The 8,533-nt window shown below is 30.6% G+C and overlaps 1 pseudogene; it reads left to right on the top strand.

Moving 5' to 3' along the window:
- The first annotated feature begins 1,578 nt into the window (after window positions 1–1,578).
- Window positions 1,579–6,113, top strand: LOC100810984 (tetratricopeptide repeat protein 33-like; annotated as a pseudogene).
- Window positions 6,114–8,533: the final 2,420 nt, after the last annotated feature.

The raw sequence follows: 8,533 nt of genomic DNA, 5'->3' as shown, positions 1-8,533 counted from the left end.
TGACATCCATAGATATAGTCTATATTGAGGACATATGTATATACACACGTGCACATAACTTCCATAGATGCACATCCACAAATATACTCCACACTTATATCACACATATTCTCAGGACATATGCGTCATACACACGTATATACGTAGTATCATATACATCACACCCACACACAGACTACATATTAGTTAACAAACATATATACAAATCATACAAATATATTCTATATATATATACTACAGTATTTATTCAAGATAAACTTATCACTATATAAAACAAATAATAAAACATTTTTTTACTACACAAAAATACATATAAGTTACCTAAATCATTTATATATATATATATATATATATATATATATATGTATATAATCCTCAATATATATATATATATATATATATATATATATATATATATATATATATATATATATATATATATATATATATATAAATTTTAAAATAGAAATAAAAAGATTTGTTAATAATGTAACATTCCGGAAGAAGTACTTCCGAAAGTTACTAAGGCCCATTCCGGAAGAAGTAGTTCCGAAAGTACTTCTTCCGGAATGAGCCTTAGTAACTTCCGGAAGAAGTGCTTCCGGAAGTTACTAAGATTCTCATTCCGGAACTTCTTCCTCCTATAACAAAATTTCTTCCGGATACAGGTTTTTACTATTTTTCTTCTCTAAAAACTAGCCAGAAAACGCAAAAAATACACATAAATGCGTACCTCCAACGAAATAGGAAGAACAACGACTAACAAAACTTCAAATACGGAACACCTACTTCACGGGGACCACCAAATCTTCAAATACTTCACGGGACCACCAAATCTTCAAAGCTACACAGCGTGGAAAGCAACAGCAAGAAAAGGAAAGAAAGCAACGAAGGAAGAAGGCGCACTAAGAAATGGAAGCGTGAAATGGAAGCCGTGAAACAGTAAATTTAAAGAAAATTATACAGGGGCAAAATCGTCATTACATATGCATTAAATATTATTTTATTTTTACTTATTATTATAAAATGAAAATTATTTTTTCTTCACATTGTTATAAAATAATAATCATTTTTTATTATATATTAACTTTTGTAATACAAATTAAATTTTATCATAATAAATATTTTATATTTTTAATAAAATATACAAATTAATTAATTTTTATGGTTTAAATTATACTAAATTGTCACACAAATTAATATTTACATTTACATGCGCGTAAAAAAGAAATTATAAATATTAGTTATAATTATGTTCACTAATTATTTATGTATAATAATAATAATTATTTTATAACTTAGTTTATTCATTAAAATTAAATTATTACAAAAAATATCATTTTTTAAAAAAAAAAATTTCCGAAAAACCCTTCTTCCGGAAGTAGAAGGTTATCTTCCGGAAGCACCTTCTTCCGGAAACATTCCGGATGACGTTCTTCCAAAAAGTGTTCCTGAGTTCTTCCGGAATCACGAAATTTTCTTCCGGAAGAAGGTTTTTCCGGAAAGTTTCTGAAAAAGGTATCTTCCGGAATGATTTCGGAAGAAGGTTCTTCCGGAAATAGTCTTCGCGGAAGGTCATTTTCGCCACTTTGTTGGGTGCCCCAACAATAATGCTGGGTGCACGTAGCAACTCCCAAAGAGAAGCCATAACAAACCCAAACACATGCACAGCACAAACAAACAAAAACATTGGAAGAGAGAAGTGGCGGTGGAAAATGAAAGTGGCTTGGAAGAACAGCACCAATAAGAAGAAACGTTGTTTACCCACGTTGTCACACTTCACTGACCTTCCCTTTGAGGATAATCATTAACAACAACAACACGACCAACACTCCAACACTGACGCTGAAGACGGCGCGCGTGTTCCCGACCCTGATCAATCCCACGCAACACAATTGGCTAACGAATTTCAAGCTCAAGGAGACGAGCTTGCTCTGGTATCATGTTTCCTTTTTACACTTACCCATGTGGTTTGTTTTAGGTTCTGCTGTTTGTTTATTTTTGGGGAAGGAAAAGGTGGACTAAGGAAAAATTGAATTATCAATTGCATTTCAGCTGTATGGACTATGGACATAGCTGCAGTAGTGGCATTCTCTTACACGTTGCTTGTGTTTTCTGTAATTTTAGATGACATGGACAGATGATGAGGCAATGCTGAATTTGGTGAACTTAATTTCTAATAAGGAGTAGCATGAATGAATTCGTGATAAGGGCATAAGTTGTTTTATTTTGTGGATTCATCTAGACACTGTAATTTTAACAGCTTGCTACTTTTTTATTTTCCTGTGATTGATTTGAAAGTTCTTTCTTAATTCTTAAATATTGCACACATACCCCTGTGATTTGTTTCAGATTAACTTCTGTCAATGTGGATTTAACTTTTATAGTTTAGCTCTGATCTGAGGTATATTCCTAATTGAAAGTTTGTATTTTTCAATTCTAATAGGCAATAGTGCAATCTGTCACATGGTTATGAAAGTGGCACACAATGTGTCCTTTGTGATTTTGTGCCATAAAAATAGAATCAATATGACATCCTGTTTTTAAAGCATGGACAGTCCATTTTGGTGTTGTATCTATGTGTTGTACTTGTCGGACATGACACACTGACAACACATGTCCAAAACAGGTCTGTGTGTATCCAAATTTTAAAACAATAAAAATTGGCTCCACAATTAATGACCCTCATTAAAACTTACAAGCACTCAAGAGACTGTTAATAGTAAAGAAGATAAATAAGGTAGGTGCTTTTGTCATTTATCAAATTTCATTTTCCATGACTACAATACAATTTGACACATATGACATATATCAAGATATTGTAATATTGAAACTTATATATGATTTATTAATTGTGAATCCTTTTCCTTAAATTTTCAATTATATATAGGTATATATTCCATGTTCTTATCGTGCAATTTTTAAAATTTGGTTGTCCCCATGTCATGTTGTATATGCCTCTGTCAGTGCCTGTGCTACATAGTTACTTCCATATTCTTTCTTGCAGGATGGGAAGTACCGGGAAGCACTAGGTAAATGGGAAGCTACTCTTGTGTTGGCACCTGATGTTCCAGTTGTGCATGAACAAAAGGCCCAAGTTTTACTAGAAATTGGAGATGCTTGGAATGCTTTATTAAAGGCTGCAACTCGTGCGTCCATGCGCTTTATTCTTCTTAATCTTGTTTATTTGAGCTATATTAAATGAAATTTTAAATTACTAAACTAAATGTAACAACTGAACTGTTTCCTGAGGTGTAATTTGAATATAGTAAGCCCCTTGCTTTTAGTGACAAATTAAGAAAGTTCATCTTTCCTGTATGAACTTCAATTCTGGTAAAGTAGTAGTTCTGTTGTATAACTTAAATTGTTAGTGGTTTAGTGCTTGAAATTTGATAATTGTGCTCTCGACTTGACAGGAGCTACTGAATTGGACCCATCATGGGCTGAGGTATGATACTACAATATTTGTATTCACCATGTAAAATTTAACACCGCAACTCCTGCAATATTACTTCCTACTCATGATAGTTCTGTATATTAATTTTGTGCTGCAATTTTGTTAAGTAGTTTCAAGTAGTAATTATGACTAAGTAAATATATAAATCATAGTTTAACAATGGGTGAGGGGAATTTGAAAGATTCTCTTTAGAAATTTGTTAAACTCAGAAAAACTTTGACCTGTGCATATGTAATCTATTTCATGCATACAATTGGTCTTCCTCATTTTGATGTCCAAATACAGGTTGCAATATGTGACAATCGTTGGTTGCTTGCCTTGTTTTGTTTAGTGTATCCAAAATAGCTAGTGGTTGAATACATATTTGAAATTCAATATCAGTTTCACGTGACTCACATTTGTCACATTTGTTCTTGTAATGTATATGCATAAAAGTGATGAATGTGGTCAATGCCGTAAAGGAATTAGCATTGCAAATCCAAGTTGTAAGATCTAGAACCTTGTTATATTTTTCTTGTGAACAAGAGAAAATGCTCTAACTTGAACTTGCAAATATTTTGTTGATTCACCCTCTTCGATGCTAGGTCGGCTTGTATGCTATTTCTGTGTTTGGCTATGTCTGTGTTAGATTTGGTATACGATCACTGCTTATATTTTATACCAAATCCTTTGCGGATTGTATTTGTAGGACATATAGTCTAAACTGAAAAATATTCCAAAGTTTGATTTTGAATCACCAGTGCTCACATGCCAACTAGAGCAATGCCAATTAATTTCAGTCTTCTAAGTAATGCATTTATTTATATCTTGATCCTTCCAGGCATGGGTCACACTTGGCAGAGCACAACTAAATTTTGGCGAACCTAATAATGCTATTGAAAGCTTTGACCGTGCTTTAGCTCTCAAGGTTAGTCATGATTTTCTTTCCATATTTAATTATTTCACTTTTTATTTGTATCGATTTATTTACTTGTAATTTAGTTTCCTTTTTAACTGTAATTATGACAGCAAAATTATAACATATATATATATATATATATATATATATTAGCCTCCCGATATAAACGTATAATCACCATACACTCATTTTCAGAAAATAATATTCAGTTCCTAGTCTCCTTTTTCAAGTGTCTTCATGATGCTTGCTTGCTAGTCGGGTTAGATAATCCTGTATTGAGCTTGTATTTATATTTACAACATCAAAGAACCAGACGATTGTCTAGTTATAATTGGCTTTCCAATATAAATGGATAGATAAAGTGGTAAATAATTTTAAGAATCAAACATGCAGTTAAATAGACTTTGGAGTAGTTGCATTTGGGGGAACCTAAAATCATTGTTTGATCCCAACTTCAATATTTTAATTAGCAGAACTAAATGAGAACTTTTGTTACATTTTAATTTTGGGCCTGTGAGATTTTTGTGGAAAGCTGGGTTCTTGCCACTGGTATATGCATGTTTTCTTCTGAAGCTTAAGCTGAATCACTAAGGGTCCGTTTGATACAACCTTGAGGTACGGAACAAAGAAAGCAGCACAAGACAAAAGTGTAAGTTGCTGGACAACTTTTAATCCTATACTTTGTTTGGTGGACTTTGTTTGGTGGACAAGGTGCAGCACAGACAAAATAATGTGAAATTTATTATAATAACCTTTAATATTTATTATTTTATAATTCATATCATCATCATTATTATTATATAAAATAATATATTGGATTATATATTTAATATATATTATAAATATAATTTTTCTAAACCAGAATTATAAAGCCATATTATAAATATTATATTTTATCTAATATAAAATATAAATATATTATATAATTATTTATCCTTACCTTTATATGGATTTGAAGGAAAGTCAACCATTTTGAATGGCATTGCCTTATCCAAGGAACCTGCACCATTACAATTTTCTTTGAACGAGAGTCGAAAGAATGGGAACAAGAAAGAGAAAAGGGAGAGGTGGGGTGAAACCGTGAAAGAAAAGATTGTTAGAGGAGAGACCAGTGGGGAGAGCAAGATAGTGGGGAGAAAGGTGGGTATTTTAGTCTTTAAACATGCTGTACTTAGGAACAAAAAATTGTGAGGTGATTTTTTAAGTTACAAAAATTTGAAGTTTTGTGCTGTCCATCTTTCTCTCACTTGTGCTGTCCCATGAGCATTTTTAAAATCAAACATAGAACAATTGTATTTGTGTTATCCTAGACCGTAATTTTTAACGAATCAAACGGATTCTAAAGGATGTATCTTTCCATCCATTTTCAAATGGATTCTAAACAAAGGTTTTTGTTTTGTGCAGCCTGATTATGAGGAAGCTCAAGATGATAGGAAAATTGCATTACGTCTTGTAAAGAAGAGAAAGCAACTTCACTCATCTGGCATGTGTGCCTCTCAAAATCGTTATGGGGTGGGTGAAAAGGATGAAAGCTCGTGAAGGTACAGAAAAAAAAGGCGAAAGTTATCTAAATATTCCAATGTAGTACATGTTTGAAAACTCGTCTATAAGTAAGAATCACATCAATTTGGCCCAAAAACGTGGAAGATATAACTGTTAGCTTCTGGTTAAAAAGTAAGAATCACATCGATTGGGCAATGTCGTAAGTCACATCGACAACGTGCAACCAAACACGTTAGTAATATTTGATTATCTAAATTTCTGTTGAGATAGGAAACTTCATGTTATATACTGTTCAGAAGCTCAATGCTAAATGCTCAACAAAGTTGATTAGGACGTGTAGTTGACATAATAGTTATGTTAATGTGATAGTGTAATAATGATAACTTGTTGCAGATCCAATAGATCAGTAATTGCAGAAAGGCTTTGTGCTGGAGATTACTTGATTACTAAAATGCACTGGTTCCTGAAAGTAAAATAAATTCCTGTGTATGACCCAAAACTACAAATCAATCCAGGGTGTTTTTTTCTGCACTTCTCATATTGCTTCCGGAATGGAAGTAATTGAAGCAATTTCGGAAGTACAGAAAGCAATTGCCATCAATTAAACTGCATCCTAAAAATGGTAAAACGTAACAGTTCTTTTACCCATTATCCTTTTGCGGATTGTATGCGAATGAATAAAGCTTATGCCGTTTTTCTTCTGGATTGTATGAGGGAAACCTGAAGAAATAAACTAAAAGGATACACTCAAAATAATGTATTACCTGTAGGAGTATATGTTAATTTGTGGGAAAAAGTTGAGTGAAAATGCATAGATGCTATGCTAGTTTCTGTGTGTAAAGTATGATTAATTTATTATATATATTTATATAGATTTATTCGTAGTGGAAGAAACTGTCTAGGGAAGATGGTTGAATTTCTATAACAATTTCTAGATTTCTAGATGGGGTCGTCAAAATTATGGGCTTCGATCTGACCGGAAAATAAACCTTAAGAAAAATCAATCAAAGAACAAGAAAACCGGACAAATATTGACTCAATAAATTAATGAAAAATGTTTAATACAACATTCTTTATTTTCTCTAAAATATAAAAAACAGTTAAAATGCGTAATTTTATTTTCTTTTTTATTCTAAAATTAAATTTAAAATTGTTAATAGACATCATTATGTTATTGAACTAATATTTTGTCTGGTATAATGATTCGTACTGTTTTAAAAATAATAGTTCTTTTTATTTTGTCAAATTTTCTAAGTAGGTCTTCATTTTTCCCGAAAACATTGTCCTTTACTCTCGTTAGATCTTTACAAAAGGGTAATTTTTAGGATAAATAGTCACTTTTGTCCCTCAATGTGTAATTCGCTGACAAATACGTCCTTGAAAGATGAAAATATAAAATTTAGTCCCTAAAAGTGTAAAAAGTGCGACACATATATCTTGTCGTTAACTTATGTGAGTCACCGTTAATAAAATAGTCTACGTGGCAAGGAGGGACAAATTCATTACTGAAATGATTGCTAACGTGGATTGTCAAAGCATATTTGTCATAATATTTTTTTGTCTTTTCGTCTTCCCACTCCGTTGACACATACGTCATTGAAAGATGAAAATGCAAGATTTAATCTTCTAAAGTATAAGAAGTGCAACAAATATATTCGGATGTTATCAAGGAATTGTATATGAGATAAGCTATGGAAAAAGGGATTAAAAGAAATAGTAAAATACAACTTAAGATTTGAACTCTTACACTTTGATTATCTATCTATTTATCCATCTATCAAATTGTTAATTAGTTTTTTAATTAATAAATATAACTACTTATTTTTCAAAATAAAATAAAATTCTTTAGTTTTATGACATAAAAAAATTGAGTTACCATTTAAAAAATTGAAAGCTTTTATTTCTTGAAAATTTTTGCTTCTTCAATTAATTATTAATCTTTATTACGTACTTTGCACAGTATGTCAAATGAAATGCAAGGTCGCTGCAATCCCTATATCAGCGAGAGATACAATTCTATATCCCAAAGGCAAAGAATAAACCTCTGTATTAGTTTTTTTGTTTAAAGTTAATCTCTGTATTAGTTTGAACATTATTGTATTTTTTATTTAAATTTATTTGGGTTCTTTATTTTTTAGTAACTGTTTTGATTTCATTCATATTTATAATAAGTGTTGTCTCGAATGGAAGCGCATAAGGTTTATGCAAGAGATTCTTTCATATTTGAGGTATATATGTATTATTGATTAAGAAAAAAGACTTATAATTCCACTTTAGATTTATCTAATTTAAATTTTGTGAGATTTTTTTTAAAAAAATAGTTGAATAAATTCTTTTTTAAAAATAAATAAATAAATAAATTTGGTCATGCAACCGATTGTGTTTTTTCTACTCAAAACTCTTAACATATTATTTTCAATCTAAATATGAGGACACTTAAGTTAGAATTGTGATATGGAATAATTTTAAAGATTAAAAGTGAAAAATTTAGTAGAAATTTGATAAAATTATAAGATATAAGATAAAAAAAATTTAATAGTAAAGATTAAAGTTTGATAAGAAAATCAAAATAATAAAAATATATATTAAAAGAAAATTTAAAAAATATATTGCATAAATGCTAAACGAATAGAAGCAGTAAATTATAAACACATAATAATAATAATAATAATAAT

This window comes from Glycine max, chromosome 14 (assembly GCF_000004515.6).
Source record: "Glycine max cultivar Williams 82 chromosome 14, Glycine_max_v4.0, whole genome shotgun sequence".
Taxonomy (NCBI): Eukaryota; Viridiplantae; Streptophyta; class Magnoliopsida; order Fabales; family Fabaceae; genus Glycine; species Glycine max.
This window is presented reverse-complemented; position numbering and strand designations above follow the sequence as displayed.